This window comes from Sciurus carolinensis, chromosome 2 (genome assembly GCF_902686445.1).
Source record: "Sciurus carolinensis chromosome 2, mSciCar1.2, whole genome shotgun sequence".
Lineage (NCBI taxonomy): Eukaryota > Metazoa > Chordata > Mammalia > Rodentia > Sciuridae > Sciurus > Sciurus carolinensis.
The window spans coordinates 168,146,188-168,168,051 of record NC_062214.1 but is presented as its reverse complement, the minus strand read 5'-3'; the positions used below and the strand labels follow the sequence as shown (position 1 = coordinate 168,168,051).

The window sequence follows — 21,864 nt, the reverse complement described above, 5'->3', positions numbered from 1 at the left end:
GGGGAAAAAAAAAAGTGTTTGAACTCTAAACCTTTAATCTCCTACCAGATGAATAAAAGTTTTGCTTTTCAATTAAAAAAAAAAAAAAAAAAAAAAAAAATCATGGGCTGGGGAGATAGCTCAGCTGGTAGAGTGCTTGCCTTGCAAGCACAAGGCCCTGAGTTCGATCCCCAGTACCGCAAAAAAAAAAAAAACTTAATCATTTGCAAGTTGGTAGGGAGATTGTTTTACTCTTCTGGAAGGTGTGGGCAGTGGAAACACAGGAAATGGGCTTCAATAAACACTTTTCTGTTGCTATGGAAGTTTCCGTTGCTCAGTCATTCTCCAAAGAAACTGACTTGGTTACTAAAAGGTAAGGCAGGGGCAGCACAAAAGGGGAAGAATGACAGGGATGAAAAAAGAAAAAGGTGACAGATATTATTATGGTTTAGATATTAGGTGTTCCCCAAACTCATATGGAGACCATGCAAGACAGTTTAGAGGTGAAGGGATTGGGCTATGCAAGTCCTAACCTAATCAGCTCACTAAAACCCTGACAGATTAACTGGCTGGGGACTGTAGGCAGGTAGGGTGTGGCTGTGGGGGGTCACTGGGGCATGCCTTTAGGGTATATATTTTGTCCTTGGTGAGAGGAGAAGTCACCTCTCCTGCTTCCTGGTTGGCTGCTTTCCTCCTCCACGAATTCTGCCTGTTATGCTGCCTCACCTAGGGCCCAGAGCAACAGAGCTGGCCGGCTATGGACAGAGGCCTCTGAAACTATTAGACCCCAATAAACTTCTCCTCCTCTAAAATTGTTCTTATCAGGTCTTTTAGCATAAAAGCTGAATAAAACATATCAAAGAAGCCCAGAAGGAAGTTTCAAACAAATGCCCACGGGACCAGGCAGGTTAATGTAGATAAAAGCAGCAAACCACAAAATAATCCCTTTGCCTTTACTTAGCACATGTGGCTTTTACCATGTATCTCCTGTTTCCCTCATTTTTGATAAACAAATGAGTTTACAGTATTACTTCTGTACTATTAAAAACAAGGGCACAGTGGTACATGCGGGAGGTTGAGGCAAGAGGACTGCAAGTTCAAGGCCTGCTCAAAAACTTAGAAAGACCATGTTCAAAAAAAAAAAGGGGGGCTGGGGAGATAGCTCAGTCGGTAGAGTGCTTGCCTTGCAAGCACAAGGCCCTGAGTTCGATCCCCAGCACCCCAAAAAAAAAAAAAAAAAAATCAGAAAAGTGTGACAATAACTTGTCAGTGGCCCTTGGCCTCAGTGGCAGGAAGAACACAGGGCAGCAACCACGCAGAACATGCTGATGGAGCCTGTGTGGGGAAAAAGGCCCACTGTGGTCAGATACTGTGCTTAATCGAGATCACTCACAGATCTGAATTTTACAAGGAATGTTACCACTTTTAAATATTAGTGACAAACTTACAGCTTCAGAAAATATTGTGCCAGTCTAGCAAAAATACTGTTGCTGAGCTACCAACCTGTAGGCTCTACCCCAGACCTCAACTGCCCGAAGACAGAGCAATCTGCTGCACCCTGCCTGACTGCCACACCTTTTCTATGACTCAGGGTTTCCCACTGCCTCCTGTTTTTATCACTTTTTAAAAGTTTCAATAAACTTTATTAAAATAAGTTTATATTTACAACAACCTGGAGTATAATAATGTCTATAGAGATATTTGGCTATTGGAATAGAAAAATGGAATCACAATTATGACAGTAAAAATAAAAAATGGTACTATACAGGCTATGCTATTTTTTAAACATTTACTTTAGTCTAGAAACTGTGCTAAGTACTTCATATGTATTTTTTCCAGTGCTTTTATTGAAAAGGAAACAGACTTAATGAGATTAAATAACTTGTGTAGAGAGACATCTGTTTAAAAGAATTTTGAGTAGATATAAAAAGCCTTCCCTTTCCTACTCTAAATAACACAAATGCTGGGGGGAAAAACACTAAAAAGATAAAAATAAAAAAAGAGAGAAATCATCAGGTGTCAGAAATGGAAGAGGAAACCGAAGTATGTGGGAGATGCAGCTAGATGAAGTTAATCCCAGAAGTATGGGATACATTATCAGTATTTAGGAGGACTTCCACAGAACACTGGTTCAAGACCATTCCCTAGAAAAGGGATTACAAATAAATTGAAACCAAACAAGCTGGACACTGTGGCACACATCTTGTAATCCCAGGGACTTGGGAGGCTGAGAGAGGAGGATCGAGAGTTCAAAGCCAGCCTTAGCAACTTAGAGAGGCCTAGGCAACTCAGTGAGACCCCATCACTAAATAAAACACAAAAAAAGGGCTGTGAAGATGGCTCAGTGGCTGAGTGCCCCTGGGTTCAATCCCTCGTACCCACAGACCTCCACACCCCCCAAAAAACCTCTAAAGTCAATAAAATCAGTTCACAGAGCCATCAAACAAGTTTCTTGGGGTCGGGGATTTAGCTCAGTGGCAGAGCACTTGCCGAGCACGCGCAAGGCCCTGAGTTCAGTTCTCCGCCCTGGAAAAAAAAAAAAAGAAAAAAAAGTTGCCTATCTGGGATCTGAAGGGACTTTAAGAATATTCATAGATGGTAAGGAAAATACTAGCTAAAACATGAACAAGAGGAAAAAATTAAAAGTAGAATTCTAGGTATGAAAATATTTTAAAAATTTTGAAATTCAATACTCAATAAACAAGTTGAATACCATATCAGACACACACAGTCACTGAACTGAAGATAAGTCTTAGGAAGTCACCAAGAGTGCAGTGTAGTGCAGAGAGAGAAAGGGAGAACCACAATGGAGTAGAGGAACGGAGAATGGACTGAGAAATTGCAGTATCTAGGTAAGAAGGACTTGAAATATATGAAGGGGGTCAGATTTAGAACTGTTTTCTGAGTCTCAAGACAGATAAATTAAATCTATCCACAAACAGACTTGTATCAGAATGTTATAGCATCTTTATTCGTCATAACCAGAAACTAGAAAAAGCCTAGGTGGTACATCCCTATAAGGAAGTACTACTCAGCAATGAAAAGGAATGAACTGATAAATACAACACAGGTGAATTTCAAATAACTTCAGGCTGAGTGAAAGGAACCAGACACAAGAGAGATACAAAAGGCCAGATACAAAAAAGGCTCTATTTATATAAAGTTCTAGATCAGCTAAAAACCTCTGTGGATAGTAAGACATCTGAGCAGTAGATGCTTCTGGAGCAGAAAGGGGTACAGGGCAGAGATACTGCACCTGAGCTTTGAAAGACAAAAAGAAGCCCATCATCCAAAATCTCAGGGAGAACATTTCAGGTATGAGGGAACTTTCTGGAATGGTGGTCAAGTTCTATAACTTGTAGGTGCTTAGAGTTATAGTTGTCAAAATTATTTCTGATTTTTCCTCTGCTGACCTGATTATGGTCTTTCTCACCAGAGTGCACACTCCATGAAAGCAGAAAGCAACTGGCTTCTTGACCACCATATCCCCAACAAATGGCCTAGAGGTGAAATTACTCAATAAATCTTCATTAAGTGAATGAAACTCAATTTGAGGTATTAGATTAACATGTCAAAGATATATGTCTCTAATTAAATTATTAGATTATAAGAATGTTTATTTTTTAAAAAAATTGTTTCCCTTATTGAGTCCTGATGCTCTGTATTGGCATTAGGATCCAATACTGGGCTGAGAGTGAGGAAACCAGACCTTGCTGAGGGCCTGCTCCGGGAGCCTCCACAGTTCCTATGACTGAAGCAATCTACAATCCTTATTTTAAATTTTTTTTGTTTTATATTCACAATTATTTTATATAATTTTACATTTAATATAAGGAAACATCACACCATTTAAGCATAGTTTCCCAAGGGTAGTAAAACTATGAATAATTTTTTCCAAATTCTGTATATGTCTAGAATTCTATGGTGGTATGTATTCATACTTACAAAAATAAGGTTTTTTGTTAAGTGTTCTTCATAGATAGGCAATGTAAATATACCCACTTAATAAAACATGTTAATTATTTTCCTAGAATAAATCACATTTTAAGTGTTAAAATTATTCAGAAAGATTATAACAAAATGAGTCCTAGAGTTAAACAGCCTGGGTTTAAATCCAACCTCTGTCACTTGCTAACTATATGAACTTGTGCAATTTGCTGAACTTTTTCTACACCTCAGTCTCCTCATCTGTGAAGTAGGAAAGATAGTACCTACCACGTAGGATTACTGTGAGGCTTAAGATTATCACTATAATTTACTTAGCATATTGGCTACTATACTAGGGTTCAATAAATGTTAGCTATTAATATTACTGCAGTTCTAGAAACCAAAAAACTCCTATTAAAGGAAAACAAAGAATCTTTGACTTAAAATACAGAAGTCAAGTACAGTTGCTACCATTAAAAATTCCTTGCCATGGTTATCTTGACAGACCATGACCTGTCTCTGCCGAACACTTTCAATCACAGACTTTGTCATCTGAAGAGGAGTTTTTGTTGAAAAGGCACTGCATTCTGTAAAAGCTTCCTACACAGAAAATACTCTTTGATACTCAGCTGGTCTCTGAAATGACAAGAGTGTGCTCCCTCCTGAGAGCCTGTCAAATACATGAAGGCAGCTCTTAGGACTGCCTTTAAGGTCTTCCTAACTTGTAGACTTGAAGGCAAGGGCTCCAGGTTTGTCAACAGACCTCTTCAAATGTGGCACCCAAGTCTGTACTCAATATTGAGACACAGTCCAACTGAGGCAGATTACATTGATACTAGTACTTCCCACTGTCTGAGCTCTGTATTTTATTAATGAGGTAGGAAATAATACAATTTTAGTAATAGTAACACATTGTTGGGTCACATATAAAGTTTATGGCAAATTAAAATTCAGTGATACAAAATCAAGTCCACATTTTATATACTTCTAGTTTCTACTTTGCACTTGAACTCAAAACTTTTGTTTCTTCCTTATAAATGTTTCAGTCAAACATTTCAACCACTGACACCAGTCTGCAGCTTCACTATGCCTTCCCTCTCAAAACATGATCTTATATACATATGTGAAACTTTGTTTTCAAAGCAAATATCATCTTACATGTTTTAATTCATTCATTTCTATAGAAAGAGGTTTTGTGAGTTTTGTTTTTGCCTTTCCTAGCCAAAGGACTCATTCAGAAAACATGTATACAGCACCTTAAAAAAGGCAGACACGGGGTGGGGTGGGAGGCTGGAGTTGTGGCTCATGGGTAGAGCACTTGCCTAGCATGTGTGAGGCACTGGGTTCGATTCTCAGCACCACATATTTAATAAATGAATAAAATAAACATCCATCATGCTTTAAAAAATATTTAAAATAATTTTTTTAAAAAGGCAGCCATGGGGGGGGGAGGCAGTACTAGACTGAGTTAAAAGGCACAGTCTGTCTTCAAAATATTCAGGGTTTCACAAATGAGAGATACATGTACTGAAAAGGTTGCAACTGGTGAGATAACACCAACAACAACTGAAGCACATAAAGCACAGGAAGAACAAGGAAGGGCAGTTTGTATCAAGGGACACTTGCTGAGAGATGATACCTGAGATGGGTATTAAAAAGTGGGCAAGATTGGCTGGGGTTGTAGCTCAGAGGTAGAACATTTGCCTCCTACATGTTAGGCAGTGGGTTTGATCCTCAGCACCACAAAAAAATGAAATAAAGGTACTGTGCTCATCTACAACTAAAAATGTTTTTTTTAAAAAATGGGCAAAAGTCCTCCAGGTGCACAAATAAGAGATGTCTCTCCAGGCAGGGAACAATATGTGCAAGGACAACAAAGCCAGAAGCATCATGGTTATAGGTAAAAGTTTAAGAAAATTTAAGTTGTAGGCTAAGTATAAAATACACATTAAATTTAAAAGATGTACTACAAAAAAAAATGCAAAAATATCTTATTGATAATTTCTATGTTGATTTTTCTCCCCGGCACTGGGAACTGAAACTCAGGGGTGCTTTACCAAGGAGCTACACCCTCAGCCCTTACTTTTTATTTTAAGACAGGATGTCACTTAGTTGCCAAGGCTGGCCTTGAAGTTGGGATCCTCCTCCTCACCTACCAAGACACTGGGATTTCAGGCATCACCACCATAACCAGTATAAGGGGTCTTATATAACCCTACAGGATAAAAGTCTTTTAGGTAAATGAAAAGACAGAGTGATAGGATCAAGCTAATATGTCAAAGATCACATGGTGGCAGTGTGGGTGCTAGATTGGAGAGAGGCAAAACCAGAGCGTGGAGATCAATTAAAAGACAATCCTAGATCCAAGAGAGGAAGACCATATGAATCAGGGCAGAAGAAATCAGAATGGATAAAAACAATAGCTCCCAAATGGTTACATCAGAATCACCTGAAGAAATAATAAGTCATCAGCCAACTTTTAAAACAGAATTTAGAAAGTTTGATGGATATGAAAGCAACAATTTACCAATTCTATTATAAAAATGTGAAAGAAGAAATTTCATTCATAATAGCAATATACACTTTTAAAATGCAAAACAATAAATAACCACATACACATATACACAAAGCTGGATTGAACTCACAATGTACCAGCTTAGAAGTACATACTCATGCATATACTACTCATTTAATCCTTTCAACAACCCTTACAGGACATACTAAAACTATCCTATTTTTTAATAAGAAAGGAAGATTGCTCTTTCAGTCAGCATTCCAGCACTATAACAAAATACCTGAGATAATTAACTTATCAAGAAAAAAAGGATTATTTTGGTTCATAGTTTCAGAAGTTCCAGTCTATGATCAGGAAGACACATTGCTTTGAGACTCTGGAGGGCATGTTGGATGGCAAAAGCAGAATGCCATGAGGTAGAGCAAACTGCTTGCCTCATGGCCCAATGACCTAAGGACTCCCATTAAGCTCTGCCTCCAAAAAGGTTCAACCACTTCCCAAGAACACCAGCCTAGGAACTGAACTTTTAACACATGGACCTTTGGAAAACATGAACCATCCAAACAATATTCATTGTTTTATAGACATACTAAAAAAATAATATATAAGCTCAGAGCAAACTTAATTTTTAAAAACTTTTTTTAAATTGAACTGACCATTAAGACAACCCAAACAATGGAAGAAAATATTTGCATATCATATAACTGATAAAGGTACATATCTAGAATATTTTTTAAAAAACCTCTTATAACTCAATAATAAAAAAGTAAATAAACTGATTTAAAAACAGATTAAAGATATGAATAGACATTTGAAAGGAAATAGAGACATGGCCAATAAGCACATGAAAAGATGCCCCACATCTTTAGCTATTAGGAGAATACAAATCAAAACCACAATGAAATATCACTTCACACCACCAGGATGACTCAAAGAGACAGATAATAAGTACTGAAAATAATAAATCAGAACTCTCGAACATTGTCAGTGGAAATGTCAAATGGTACAGCTAATTGGAAAACAGACCAGCAGTTCCTCAAATGGTCAAAAAAGTTACCATATGACAGGATACAAAATCAACATACAAAAAACAATAGCTTTCCTACACACCAACAATGAATTCACTAAAAAAGAAATTATGAAAACAATTCCATTTACAAAAGTCTAAAAAAAAAAGAAGAAGAAGAAAAGAAACCTTAGGATAAATCTAACCAAAGAGGTAAAAGACTACAGTAGAAATTATAAAACACTTTGGGGCTTGGTGGCGCCTGCCAGTATTCCCAGCAGCTTGGGAGGATGAGGCAGGAGGATCACAAGTTCAAAGCCAGACTCAGCAAAAGCAAAGCATTAAGCAACTCAGTGAGACCCTGTCTCTAAATAAAATGCAAAATAGGGTTGAGGATGTGGCTCAGTGGTTGAGTGTCCCTGAGTTCAATCCCTGGTACTGTACTCCCCACAAAACTGAGTTGGGTGCAATGGCACACCTGTAATCCCAGTGGCTTGGGAGGCTGAGGCAGGAAGATCAGGAGTTCAAAGCCAGCCTCAGCAATTTAGCAAGGCCCAAGCAACTCAGCAAGACCCTGTCTCTAAATAAAAAAAAAAAAAAAAAAAAAAAAAAAGCTGGGAATGTGGCTCAGTGTTGAGCATCCCTGGGTTCAATCCCTAGTAGCCACCCCCCCCCCGCCAAAAAAAAAAAAAATGAAATTATGTCATTTGCAGGAAAATGGATAGAACTTAAGAGCATCATGTTAAGTGAAATAAGCCAAACTCAGAAAGTCTGGGGTCTTATGCTTTCTCTCATGTGTGGAAGATAGAGTGTAAAAAGGTGGGAGGGGGTGAGGAAGTAGGGAATCTTATGAAAATAAGAAGGGAGACCCGTAGAGGGAGGAAGGGGACCAGTGGGAAGGAGGAGGAAAGAGAAAGGGGAAATACTGGGAATATTAACCAAGTGATATTGTTATACTGTATGCACATACGTAACAACAAATTCCACTATTATGTATAATTATAATGCACCAACAAAAAATATGGAGAAAAAATTTATCATATGACCCAGCAATTTCACTCCCAGACATACACCCAAGGGAAATGAAAACATGCCTACACTAAAGTTCATAGCAACATTATTTATAGCCCCAAAGTGGAAACACGAATGTCCATTAGATGATGAAATATATAAAATGCAGTGCGTCTACATGCTATGGCTTGAACTGTGTCACCCAAAAAGATATATTGAAGTTCTAACCCCCAATACCTGTGAATGTGACCTTATTTGGAAACAGGGTCTTTCCAGATGTAATTAAATTAGGATGAGGTCTTATTAGAGTAGGATGGATTCTTAATCCCATATGACTGGCATCCTATAGGAAGAGGAGAAGAGACATGGAGTCAAATGTGAAGACAAACATGCAGGAAAGAAGACTTGTGATGACAGATGCAGCAACTGGAGCTAAGCAACTGCAAATCAAGAAAGGCCATGGACTGCCGACAACCACCAGAGCTAGAAAGAGGCAAGGAAGGATACTCCCCCAGAGCCCAGGAGAGGGCACAGGCCCACCAACACCTTCCTAATGACCAGAACTGTGAAAGAATGTCTTTACCCTGTCAGTCACCCAGTTTGTGTTGCTTTGTTCCTACAGCCCTAGGAAACAAACGCACCATTGGATGGAATATTATTCAGCAATAAAACAGAACGAACCTTGAAAACATTAAATGAAGGAAGCTAGCCACAAAAGACCACGTCTTGCTTTATTCTATGTATACAAATATTCAGATCTATACAGACAGAACACTGAGAGGCTGGCTAGAGCGAGGGCGCTGGGAGCAGGGAATAGGGAGTGACTGCAAACGGGCATGAGTTTCTCTGGGGGTAATAAAAATGTTCTAAAGTTAGACTGTGGTGGTGGTGTCCCAACTCTGTGAATATACTAAAATTCACTGAATTGTACAGTTTGAATAATGAATTAACTATATAACATATGAAATGCATCTGAATAAAGCCAGAAAAATGTTTTGACAAGTTGATTCTAAAATTAATCTGTAATGAAAACCAAGAATAGCTGAAAATACTGTTTTTTAAAATACTGGAGCATGCCAATAACTCAATTGAGGCAGGAAAATCACAAGTTCAAGGCCAGTCCCAGCAACTTAACGAAACCTTCAGCAACTTTGCAAGACTCTGTCTTAAAATAAAAAATAAAAAGGGCAGGGGATGTATTCAGTGGTAAAGTGCCTCTGGGTTCAAACCCCAGAGGGAACACATAAGCTGACAAATTATGTGATTTCCAGTAAAAGAATCATGTGGGAGTATTTACTAGATTGAAAGTATGACATACAATTTACTATAGGATGCTATGGTATTGCGGTCCAGCGATACAGAAAATTAGTCCACAGAACAGAGTCAAGAAACAGGTCTTGTGTGTGTGAGAAATTAGTATATAATAAATATGACATTTCAGATTAATGGCTCAAGAGTGGACAGATATTCAAAATGACATTGTTTAGAAAATAACAATTATACACATGCATGCACACACACCAATTCTAGAGAAATTAAAGAAAACTTCAAGAATATAAGTACAATTTATTGGAGAAAAAATAGTTATAAAAGAAAACCCTGGGGCTGGGGAGATAGCTCAGTTGGTAGAGTGCTTGCCTTGTAAGCACAAGGCCCTGGGTTCGATCCCCAGCACCCCCCCAAAAAAAAAAAAGAAAAAAGAAAACCCTGCTCTGTCTGAGAATAGAGAAGGATATTTTAACCTCAGCACACCTGACATTTTAGGTTGGAAAATTTCCACGTTGGGGAGCGCTATCCTGTGCATTGTGGGATGTTTAGCAGCAGCCCTGACTTCTACCCACCCTGTGATAATAACAGCACCCCTTCATCTGGACAACCAAAAAATGTCTCCAGACATCACTAACAGGCCCCTGAGGGAGCAAAACCTCTCCTTTTTGAGAACCAGTGGGGTAAGAAATGATAGCCACAAAACACAAATACACACAAAAAAGACGGGTTAATGTAAACATATGATGCAAAGCTTTGTTTCAATAGGATGCCATAAAGTTAAGCAACAAGCAACAACTTTTAAGAGTACTAAGTTGAGAGTAAATATTTAAAACACATATAAATGACAAGAGATTAAAATCCAGTATCTATAAATCAACAAGGAAAAGTCAATCCACCAGAAACAATTCTCAAGAAAGGAAATACAAATAGCCAACTGTGAAAAGATTCTCAATCTCACTAGGAATTAGGGGAATACAAACTAAAATAGCAATAAGAGAGCATTTTCTATCCATCAGATTGGCAAAAATTTTAAAAAGACTGTATCATCAAATATTTAAAAGAGCCTGTGTGATGGAGCTGGGGTTGTGACTCAATGGTGGAGCATTTGCACCACATATGGGATCCTCAGCACCACATACAACAAATAAAATAAAGGTATGGTGTCCATTTACAACTTAAATACATATATACATATATAGAGAGAGAGAGAAAGAGAGAGAGGTGGGGGGGAGTGTCTGTGTGAAATGGGTATTTTTACTATACACTGTTGGTAAGTAGTTTGACATTATTAAATGTCCACCTCCCATTCAGCAATTCCATCCACATGAATCTATCCTTTAGAAATGCTCGCCAGGACACACAGAGACATGTGGAAGGATGGTCTTTGCACGCCATGTGTCCAACGGTGGAAAACTGGAAACAACATATGGAATTTCACATACTCCGCTGTTTTTTTTTTTTAATTATTATTTTTTTTAGTTATAGGTGGACACAATACCTTTATTTCCCTTTTAATGTGGTGCTGAGGCTCGAACCCAGGACCTTGTGAATGCTAGGCTAGTGTACTAGCACTGAGTCAGAACCCCAGCTCACACACTCCACTATGCTAAAGTACTATGGAACGTAACAGAAAGAATGAATAGGTTGATGTCTACACAGTGACGAAAGAATATTTCAGGATTCATTTTTTTAGATGTTGATAAACCTTTATTTTATAAATTTATTTATATGCCGTGCTAAGAATCAAAGCCAGTGCCTCACACATGCTAGGCAAGCGCTCTTTCACTGAGCCACAACCCCAGCCCTCGAGACTCATTTTAAGCACAAAACATCAAGTTGCAGAATATGGACAATATGCTATATTTGTTTTTAAAAATACACATCTGTGAAGTTTTAACACAAAATCTTACAAATACATATCTCACATACGATGTATACACACTTGCCAATAAATGTAAAGAAAAAGAAATACAGCTTGGAGTGGCAGCACACGCCTGTAATCCCAGTGGTTAGGGAGGCTGAGGAAGGAGAATCATGAGTTCAAAGCCAGCCTCAGCAAAATCAAAATCCTAAGCAACTCAGTGCAACCCTGTCTCCAAATAAAATATAAATTAGGGCTGGGGATGTGGCTCAGTGGTCAAATTTTCTGAATTCAATCCCCAATACCAAAAAAAAAAAGAAATAGAAAAATACAACCCAAAGTGATTACAGTTCTTACTTTTGGGTAAAGGACTAGTAAGGAAAAGAAGATAAATAGAAAAAATAGGGCTGGGGTTGTAGCTCAGTGGTACAGTGCTTGCCTAGCACATGTGAAGCACAGGGTTCCATCCTCAGCACCACATAAAAATAAATAAATGAATAAAATAAAGGTATTGTGTCCATCCACGACTAAAAATAAAAATTTTAAAAACAAACAAAAAATATATAGAGAACCTGTCTTGTTTAATAATTTTTCCAGCTACTAGGGAGAGGCCTTAGGATCGCAAGTTCAAGGTCAGCATGGATGGACAACTCAGCGAGACCCTGTCTCAAAATAAAAAAAAGATCAGGGATGTAGCTCAGTGGCAAAATGCCACTGATAGAAAGACAAACCGACAGACAATTTTCCATGATTTTTTTGTACTAGATTGTATGCTTGTAGTGCAACTACAATAAAGTTTTAAAAGACACATTTTTAAAACAATTTAAACTAGACCAAATTTAATCATTTCCCTCGCCCCCCTCCATTAAACCGCTTTTCTCCCGCACTTTCTAATGCAGATAATTAACAAAACCTCTCAGAGCTGGGGATGTGGCTCAGCGGTAGAGCGCTTGCCTGGTACTTGTGAGGCCCTGGGTTCAATCCCCAGCACCACGAAAACAAAACATAAATAAAGGCTTTCCATTGCAGTCCCCCACCTAAGTCATAGGTAGGTGGGCTTATTGAAGGAATGTGTCTGAACCAGACAGCGTATAATGGCTTGGTTCGTTGGTACTTAAACGTGCCGGTGTCAGTTTTATAATAAATTATGAAGGTTCTCGTTCGGATAACAAGTAACTATGAAGGTTCTCGTTCTTGCGAATATGAACAAGCGAACGAGCGGCTCCAAGCAAGGCCCACAGAAGCGGCAAGGTCCGGCAGGTGATGGGTGTGGGGTTGGTCCCCCTGAATCCAGGGGAGGGAACTGTAGCGGTGGATGCCAGGAGCACCGGGGGCCGAGGAGTTGGCGGGGCGGCGGCACGGCCTCCTTTTCAGCTGATTGGGTCAAGGAGCCCCGAGGGCTTGGCAGATACTCTCAAACTGGGAACAAGGGATCGGGAGGGCGACCTGGGGCGAGCCTGGGGACTACCGGCCGGACCGGAGTCTCCCGGCGCACCTGGATGCTGATCCGCCCCCGCCCTGGGGTTGAGGATACCGGGAGGCCGCGCCCGAGGGCGGGGAGAGGGGCAGGGCCAACTCGCTTGGGGACGGCGTGTTCCCCGCAAATCACTCGCCCACGCACACAGTGATGCCACCAACATCACCATCACTACCCTTTCTGTCGGCACTGAAAACCTCCTCCGCCCGGTACACAGGAACAGTGAAAGCTTCGCTAATCCCTCAGCTTCACTTACCTGCGGCCTCAGACACGGCCTGAACACCTGCGGCACCTCACCTCTCACTGAAAAGCTGGAACCTTCGCGACCGCCTGCCTCACCCACCCGGATCCACTAGGACCGTAACCACTTCCGGTACAACTGCAGGCGAGGAGGATGTAACCCCCGTTGGAGTGCGGGGATGGGAAACGCCATCTTGTACGGAAGCTGCTGAGACAACTGTGACCTCTTCAGCTTCTACACTGTTGAACAAAAGGACTATTAAAGTTGGAAGGGGTAACGTCTTTTCAGGAAAGTGGTGCTTTTGTTTCTGGGGTGATATTGTAGTTTTTTTCATTTTTGTTTTGGAGAGAGAAGCCTAGAGAGCTCTGACAGATGCAATGTAAAACACCTAATTTTCATTCTTTATTATCCTGGGTAGTGTTTCTCTACTACATTAATTTTCTTAACTTCTTAAATGTGACAGTGAATAGGAGAGACAGTTTATTTAAATAATGTATTCTTCATTAGCAATGCATATTATCCTGTAGCCATTAATAATTTATGCCATCTTTTATAACAATAACCATACCTTTGATTTATGTATTATATAAGTATATAATATTTATATATTAAACCATTAAGTCTTTATTAGCTCTTTGCTATTCCTTTGTCATGAACTGTGTAAAGCAGAAGGAAAAATGAGATGTGCATAAATAACCAATATAAAGTATAATAATAGCTGCCATTTGTTGACTATGTGCTTGCTCAGTGTGCTAGGAATTTTTCAAAGCATTTTATTTATTTTTTGTCATTTAATCCTTAACTCCACAATGTGGCACTAATAAGAGTGCCATTTTGAATAAAATGGGAGAAAGGTCAATAACTTTGTCAAAGTGTCTCAGCAAGTAAGCATTGGATCTTGGAATCAATTCTCAGTATAGTATATATTAGCTGCCTCACATATAATTGTGAATTGTGTTGCCCTCATCGTCTATACTATGTTTCCTCTAATACAGAGAAAAAGGTTCCAAGTCCCTATTAGATAAATAGCCATAAACAGGAAATTTCCAGCAAATATAGAAGATTAACTCACTGCATTTTGTCTGTTCCTTCTTGAAACAACTTTAAAAAAAGCACTCTATAAATAGGAAATACAACTGAAAACCACACTGATGTATCACTGTTTACCCCCCAGAATGACTAAAATGAAAAAGACAGAAAATCCCTAGTTTAGATTGTGGAGCAATAAGGAAACATAGTCTCCTGAAGAGAATATAAATTGTTGCAATTACTTAAACTCTTTGGCCATAAATGTCAACTAAAACTTTTCCCAACAATTTCACTCCTAGTTATATGCCCATAAATTCAAGAGGTCATGTACAAAAAAAAAAAAAAAAAAAGAACCCTCAGTACCCACACTTTGTAATATGCCCAAAGTGAACCCTGCCTGAATGTGCATGCTGTTAGAAGTGTAGTGATTGATCTTGAAGGAGTATTATTAACTGGAACGGAACTTGAGGATGCTCCTGAAGTGCTGTCAATGTGTTGTTTCTTAATCTGAATTCTGATTTACATGTGTGTTCAGGTTGCACATTTGTGGGAACTTTTTTTTTTTTTTTTTTTTTTTTTTTTTGTGGTACTGGGGATCGAACTCAGGGCCTTGTGCTTGCGAGGCAAGCACTCTACCAGCTGAGCTATCCCCCCAGCCCGTGGGAACTTTTTTGAATGCATATGTATTTCAATCAAATGGTTTTTAAATGACGGTAAAGGGGCGTGGTGGCACACGCCTATAATCTCAGCTACTGGGTAGGCTGAAGCAAAAGGATCACAAGTTCAAGGTCAGCCTCAGCAATTTAGCGAAATCTTGTCTCAAAATACAAAATAAAAAGAGCAAGGGATGTAGATCAGTGGTACAGCACCCCTGAGTTCAATCCCCAGTACTGCACATAGAAAAAACAGAAATATTAGATTAGAATGGCAGAATATTGACATTTGGGGGGAATAATAATGAGCTGAGTGGATCCATAACCTATCACTTTATGTTGAAGCCCCAGCCAAAAGCTCCATGTGTGAAAACAAAAATTCTAATAAGCCTTTTAAGTGCCTCACTCTTTCTTTTTGTACCTGAGATTGAACCCAGGGGCACTTAACCACTGAGCCACATCCCCAGCTCTTTTTTATATTTTATTTGGAGACACAGCCTTGCTGAGTTGCTTAGGGCCTCGCTTTTGCTGAGACTGCCTTTGAACTCGAGGTCCTCCTACCTTGGCCTCCAGAACTGCTCGGGTTATAGGCATGCACCAGGCCCAGCAAGCCTAACTCTTAAATAAAAAAAAATAAATCTCTCAAGAATCACCAGTCCTTGTGGAAATGTTTCCAACAATTAGTTAACCTTTTCTAAGGATGTTTGTAACTATGCACCCACATGCACAAAAAAATACTTTTCAAATATACAAGGAAGATTTAAGAAAATCAATTTCGATTTAAGTCATTGAGCAACTATCTGCAAATTGCAAAAAGAAAAAAAAATGCTATCCATACAAACTGCATTCTATGACCATATTATAATTTAGAAATCAACAATAAAATGATCATTTTTAAAACTCTACATATTTAGAAATTTTAAAAACTTCTAAATGACCAAAAGGTCAAAAAAAATCACTATGGAATTTATGATAGTATATTTTGTGGTAATGAATATACTATTTAGATCTGGGTTTGTAGCTCAGTGGTAGAGCACATACTTACAATGTGTGAGGCCCTGGATTGATCCCCAGATCATATAAAAAAATGCTGTTTATCAAAATGTATAGGATACATTTTGGCAAAGTAACAACATTATATGTCTTTACACTAGAAAATTAGAAAGATTAAATGTTAATTCTATAAGTGACCTGCTTAATACCTTAGAAAAAAGTGAAACAATACATTCAAAATAGTAGAAGACAACAGACTGAAAAATAAATTAATAAAATAGAAAAAGACGCAATAGAGATGGACAATAAAATGAAAGTTAATACTTTAAAAAGACTAAAGAGAAAACAAAATTCTGTGAGATTCATATGGATAAGAGAGAAGCAGCATCTAATAAATAATAATATGAAAGAAGACATAAAATATAGCAGCGATTTAAGAAAATTAAAAATATAGCAAACAACTTTATGCCAACAAATTAGTAATACAAGAGAATGAAAAGACAAACCACACACTGGAAGAAAATATTTATAAAACACATATCTGATAAAGGATTGATATCCAAAATACACAACGAACTTGTATAGTGAAACCCCATCTCAAAATAAAACATAAAAAGAGTTGGGGATGTAGCTCAGTAGTAGACACCCTTGGGTTCCATCCCCAGTACATAAAACAAACAAAGCATCGGCAAAAAATCTGAACGGACAGCTCAACAAAGAACATACAGATGATATACAAATAAACACAAAGAAGATTCTCTATTGACCACATATCATTAAGGAACTACAAACTGAAATAAAAATTAGGAGGTTGGGGTTGTGGCTCAGTGGTACAGTGCTTTCCTAGAATGTGTGAAGCACTGGGTTTGAGCCTCACTACTGCATTAAATAAATAAATATAAAGTTATTATGTCCTTCTACAACTAAAAATATTTTTAAAAAATTAGGTACTTGTGTACACCTGTTAGAATGGTTAAAACCCAAAATATTGGACTGGGGCTGTAGCTCAGTGGTAGAGTGCTTGCCTACCATGCACGAAGCCTTGGGTTCAATCCCCAGTACTGCTCTACGAAAAAAAAAAAGTACCAAATACTGACAACACCAAATGCTGCTGAGAATGTGGAGCATTGGAATGCTCATTCTTTATTGGTGAAACACAAAATGGTACAGCAACTTCTGAAGACGGTTTTTCAGTTTCTTACTAAAGTTAATAAAGTCACAGCATGGCATCCAGCAATCACACTACTAGGTACTTGCCTAAGTGAGTTGAAACATAGTTCCACAAAAAATGTTCACACCATTGTATACAAATATTATGTACCAGTAAAAAATATGAAAAGTGCATGTGAACATGTATGTAGCAACTTTATTCACAAGTTGGAACAACCAAGATGCCTTTCAATAGGAATTGGATATCCAAACGGTGGTACATCCTAACAAGGGAATATTATTTAGCAGTAAAAATGAAATAAACTTTCAAGTCACACACGCAAAAAAAACAAAACAAAAAAAAAAAAAAAAAAAAAAAAAAAACATGGAGGAAACAAATGTATATTGCTAAGTGAAAGAAGCCAGTCTGAAAAGATTTATATACTGTATGGTTTCAACAATCTGACATTCTAGGAAAGGCAAAGCTATATAAAGTTAATAAAAGGACCAGTGGTTGCCAAGGTTTGTGGAGAAGAAAGGAGTGATAGATAGATAGGTGGAGCACAGGGCATTTTTAGGACAGTGAAACTATTATAGTCTGCTGCAGTGAGACAAACCTGTAGTCCTAGTGACGTGGGAGACTGAGGTAGAAGGATCACAAGTTGAGGCCTGCTTCAGCAACTTAGGGAGACCCTGTCTCAAGGAAGAAAATAAAAAGTACTGGGGATGTGACTCAGTGGTAAAGTGTTCTGGGGTTCAAACCCCAGTACCAAAAAAATAGAAAAGAAAGAAAGAAATGATGACATAATGGCAGATGCATGACATTCTACATTTGTCAAAATCCATACAACTGTGCAACATAATGAATTCTAAAGTAAACTACAGAATTAACTAATGTATCAAGGAGCTGAGGGTAGAAGAGCTCAGTGGCAGATTGCATGCTCAGCATAGGCAAGACTCTTGGGTTCAGTCCCCAGCACCACACACACACACACACACACACACACACACACACACACACAGTATTGGCATAACGTTGTAACGAAAGTATAATACTAATGCAAGATGTCCCTAATAGGAGAAATAGTGTGTGGAGGGTGAGGCATCTAGGAACTTTCTGTACTTTCTGTCCAAATTTTCTATCAACCTAAAACTGCTTCAGAAATAAAGTCAATTAGTTTTTTTTTTAAAAAAGTCATTCTGTGAACTGTTTGATCTCTAAAATTCTTTAATCATTTACTAATTGATTCTAAAGACAACTCAAGGCCAAGCACTGGGCTATGGACTCATGGGACATTGTATACAGAAAATTCAAGAGGAACTGTAACAGGAAGTGCCATTGCCCACCCAATATCTAATCTCTCTTTCTGATTAGTGATGAAAGTAAAGCAGACAGGGCTGCGTTGTGACTCAGCGGTAGAGCCCTTGCCTAGCACATGTGAGGCACAGGGTTAGATCCTCAGCACCACATAAAATAAATTAATAAAATAAAGGTATTATGTCCATCTACAACTAAGAAAAGTTTTAAAAAAGAAAGGGAAAGAGACATTTTTAATTGCATTTTTTTAATACACTTTTTTTGTCTCCATCGGCAGTAGGTGTGGCCATGTAATTAAGTGCTGGCCATTGAGGTATAAGCAGAAGCTTCTGCATGGGATTTTTTGTATTTTTCCCTGAAAGGGGAATGGGCATCTTCATGAACTTTATTTGCCCTTTGTCATTGCCCTTCCCCTTCTTCCTTGTTTAAACCAGGACTGGACTGGGAGTGTAGCTCAATGGTTGAGTCTATACCCAGCATGTGTGAAGCACTGGGTTCAATCCCCAGCACCACCAAAAAAGAAAAGAAAAAAGGACCTGATGGTTGGAGCTCCAATAGCTCTCTGTCACCAAGTATCAATATGAAGGTGGAAGCCGGGTCCTTAGGAAGGTGGAATTGAGAAGCTGCCTGGATCCTGGATGCCCTGTGTAGTTTCCATACTAACCCTGAACTACCTGCCTGCGGATTTCTTTTTCATGGGAAAGTAACTAATTCTTTTTAAAGGCCACTGTAGACAAGTCTTTGTTACCAGTGGTGGAACCTAATCCCTGATTGATGTGGAAACTAAAGATATTAATAACGAATGCATGCCACACCAGTCAATTTAATAAAGTACCCAGAACTGAAGATACACAATAAAGGTAGAAGTCCTTTATTGGATTTGTTTAGTATGTTGAAAATACAAGACCAAACTCAGAGAAGCCACCACCTAATAGACACTTTCTGAAAATCCTCTTTGCTTCCATTAAGATTCTATCCATCCTTTCTTCTATGAACTTTCATAATATTGTTTGTTACTATGCAGAGAGGGTAACTCATAACTTTTGAGTAGCTATTATCTGTGCACTCAAGAAGCTTAGAAACCTACCATTATGTGTAATTATAATGCACCAAAATAAAAAAATAAAGGTTAAAGAAAGAAGCTTAGAAGCTAGTTGGAAACAAAAAGACTGTTAGCCAGTGAGAAAAGGTATCTTTTTCTGGTGATTTAGAGACGTGGAGAACTTTTTTCCTCCTATAGAACTGGAATGAGATTACCTCTTGGGAGAGATACCCATAGTAATTTAGAAGATGTTCATGAAGTCCCCTTAGAATGAGGAAAAGACACACTCACATGTACACACACACACACACACACACACACACACACACACACAACGGGGGTTGAAAGCCTGGTGAGTCTGCATTCCTTTCATTCTGCAGGGAGTGGTATATTGAAGGCAGACTGAAAGGCTGAGCCGAAGCTTTGTAGGCAAAGGGATAAGGAATTTAAAGGCTCAGGGGATCAATCAGAGATAGTCAGCAAGGCTCCAGACTTCTTGGGAGAAAAGAGAAGATATCCACAGAAGAGAGATTTGGAGGAAGAAAGAAATGTTTAAGGCATTTGGGGAATTGAGTTTGTGTTCTTGCTTTGGTGTATGTGAATGTTATATAACTTCATCTTCTGTCTACCATAGGAAAGGCTCAGAAAAGTGTCTCTCCTTCCCTAATGCTTATGTTCCTGCAGATTCCTTGGAGGAATTTGAACAGATAATGAATTCTGCATCCAGGTTTGCAAGAACATATAACGAAGTTTATTTCAGGGCTGTTGGAACTAGAGAGTGAAGCGTGGCCAACTGGCATCTGGGTCACAAAGGAAAGAGCACAGAAAAAGACTTGCAGTTGAAAACGATGAATTGAGCCACATATAACACTTCCTCCTGAAATTCCTCTAAAACATTGAAATCCCTCCAAAACATAAAACTTCAAAGTCAAAAAGATGAGGACCACCCAAATGAAAGCAGGCTATTCAGGCTTCTCGTCAAGGTCAACTCTCATACTCAAGTTTGGCAGAAACTGGACAGCACGCAGGGGGTTTCAGATATGCTGTTTGGCAATTATTATCAAGGGGAAACTGGAGTTGAGCTTACCAGAAACCAGGTTTCTTATATGATTGATTGAGTTTTCTTGGGTTGGTCCTGACCTGACCTGGAAGTAGGGATGGGGGGCAAAATATTGGGATGCTGACTCATTGACCAAATCATGATCGTGCTGGCCAATTGCTACAGAGCTTATAGGCCAGAGTTCTATTGTCATATATGGCTGAGTATTTTCTGTTGATATAATCTGACTCAGAGAACAAAAAAGGAGATCCAATCACTAACATTTTGGAAGCTGGAAAATAAGAGGATAGTGGGAACTGATTTAGCAAATTTACTCTCAAAGTGAACAAGAGCAAGAGCAAGCCTGATTTGCCTTAAGAGCTGGCAGCATCAGGTACCTGGAGATGCAAAGGTAGAGTTGGGACTAAAATTCAAGTAATTGTCTCTGTCAAGACAAAATTGCAACAAATTTGGTTATAGATTGAATTCGCTTTTATTTATGGTCCATGAGTCTGGGCATCCTCCTTTCTACAAAATAGAATAAGGCTCCCACTGGCAATGGCAGGAGGTGGGCGGTTTTTTTCTGGTACCAGGGATTGAACACAGGAGTGCTTTACCACTGAGCCATATCCCCAGCCGTATTAGAGAGAGGGTCTCACTTAGTTGCTTAGGGCCTTGCAAAGTTTCTGAGGCTGACTTTGAACTCACCATCCTCCTGCTCTTGGGATTACAGCAGCTGATCCCTGTGCCTGGCAGGATGTGGATTTTGTAAAATGAGAACTATAGAAAAAAAATTGGATTGGTTAACATCAGTTCACTTCAAGTTACATTATTGTAAAGACTAAAGCAAAAGGGACTTCCTTATTACACTGTCTCAGACTGGAATCTCCTGTTTTCAGGGAAAAAAATTAGTCTGGGGACCTATCTGCTTCCTTAAAGCTTAAATTTAGCCAAGAACAGTGACAGACACCTGTAATCCCAGCAACTAAGAAGGCTGAGGCAGGAGGATTACAAGTTTGAGCAATTTAGCAAGACCATCTCAAACAACAACAATAAAAAAAAAGTTGGGAGTGTAGCTCAGTGACAGAGTGCCCCCGGGCTAAAAAAAAAGAAAGAAAAGTTTCAATTTGGCTACATGGTAGTTAGTATGACTGACTCTTGATTTGTTCTAGTCTGTTAGGACTTGGTGCAGGAACAGTCCAAAACAATGGTGTCCATAACTTAACAATTCAAAGTATATTTCAGAAGCTTTACACTGCAAGGTTTCCTCTCCAGCTCCCTAATGACCATCCCTCCTGCCCTCTGAAGACTCAGGACTGATATCCTGAAGAGGGCAGAGGATAGCTTGTCGAGTT

The 21,864-nt window shown here is 38.8% G+C and overlaps 1 protein-coding gene and 2 non-coding genes across 4 annotated transcripts in view; 2 read left to right on the top strand and 1 right to left on the bottom strand.

The window, feature by feature from the left end:
* Positions 1-13,386, bottom strand: part of Exd2 (exonuclease 3'-5' domain containing 2) — a 43,663-nt gene extending 30,277 nt beyond the window's left edge. The window contains exons 1-2 of one of the 2 annotated variants that reach the window (XM_047542376.1): positions 13,302-13,317; positions 8,676-8,781 (exon numbers count right to left, since the gene is read on the bottom strand). The gene's annotated coding sequence lies outside the window, so the exon portion shown is untranslated. Of the gene's footprint in view, positions 1-8,675; positions 8,782-13,301 lie in introns of both variants that reach the window. The other variant, XM_047542375.1, reaches the window with a different exon arrangement.
* Positions 10,046-10,120, top strand: Trnat-ugu (transfer RNA threonine (anticodon UGU)). Its single transcript has one exon. It is a non-coding gene; the product is annotated as a tRNA-Thr (tRNA).
* A 3,570-nt stretch (positions 13,387-16,956) lies between the features above and the next one.
* Trnag-acc (transfer RNA glycine (anticodon ACC)) lies at positions 16,957-17,030 on the top strand. Its single transcript has one exon. It is a non-coding gene; the product is annotated as a tRNA-Gly (tRNA).
* The last annotated feature ends 4,834 nt before the right edge of the window (positions 17,031-21,864 follow it).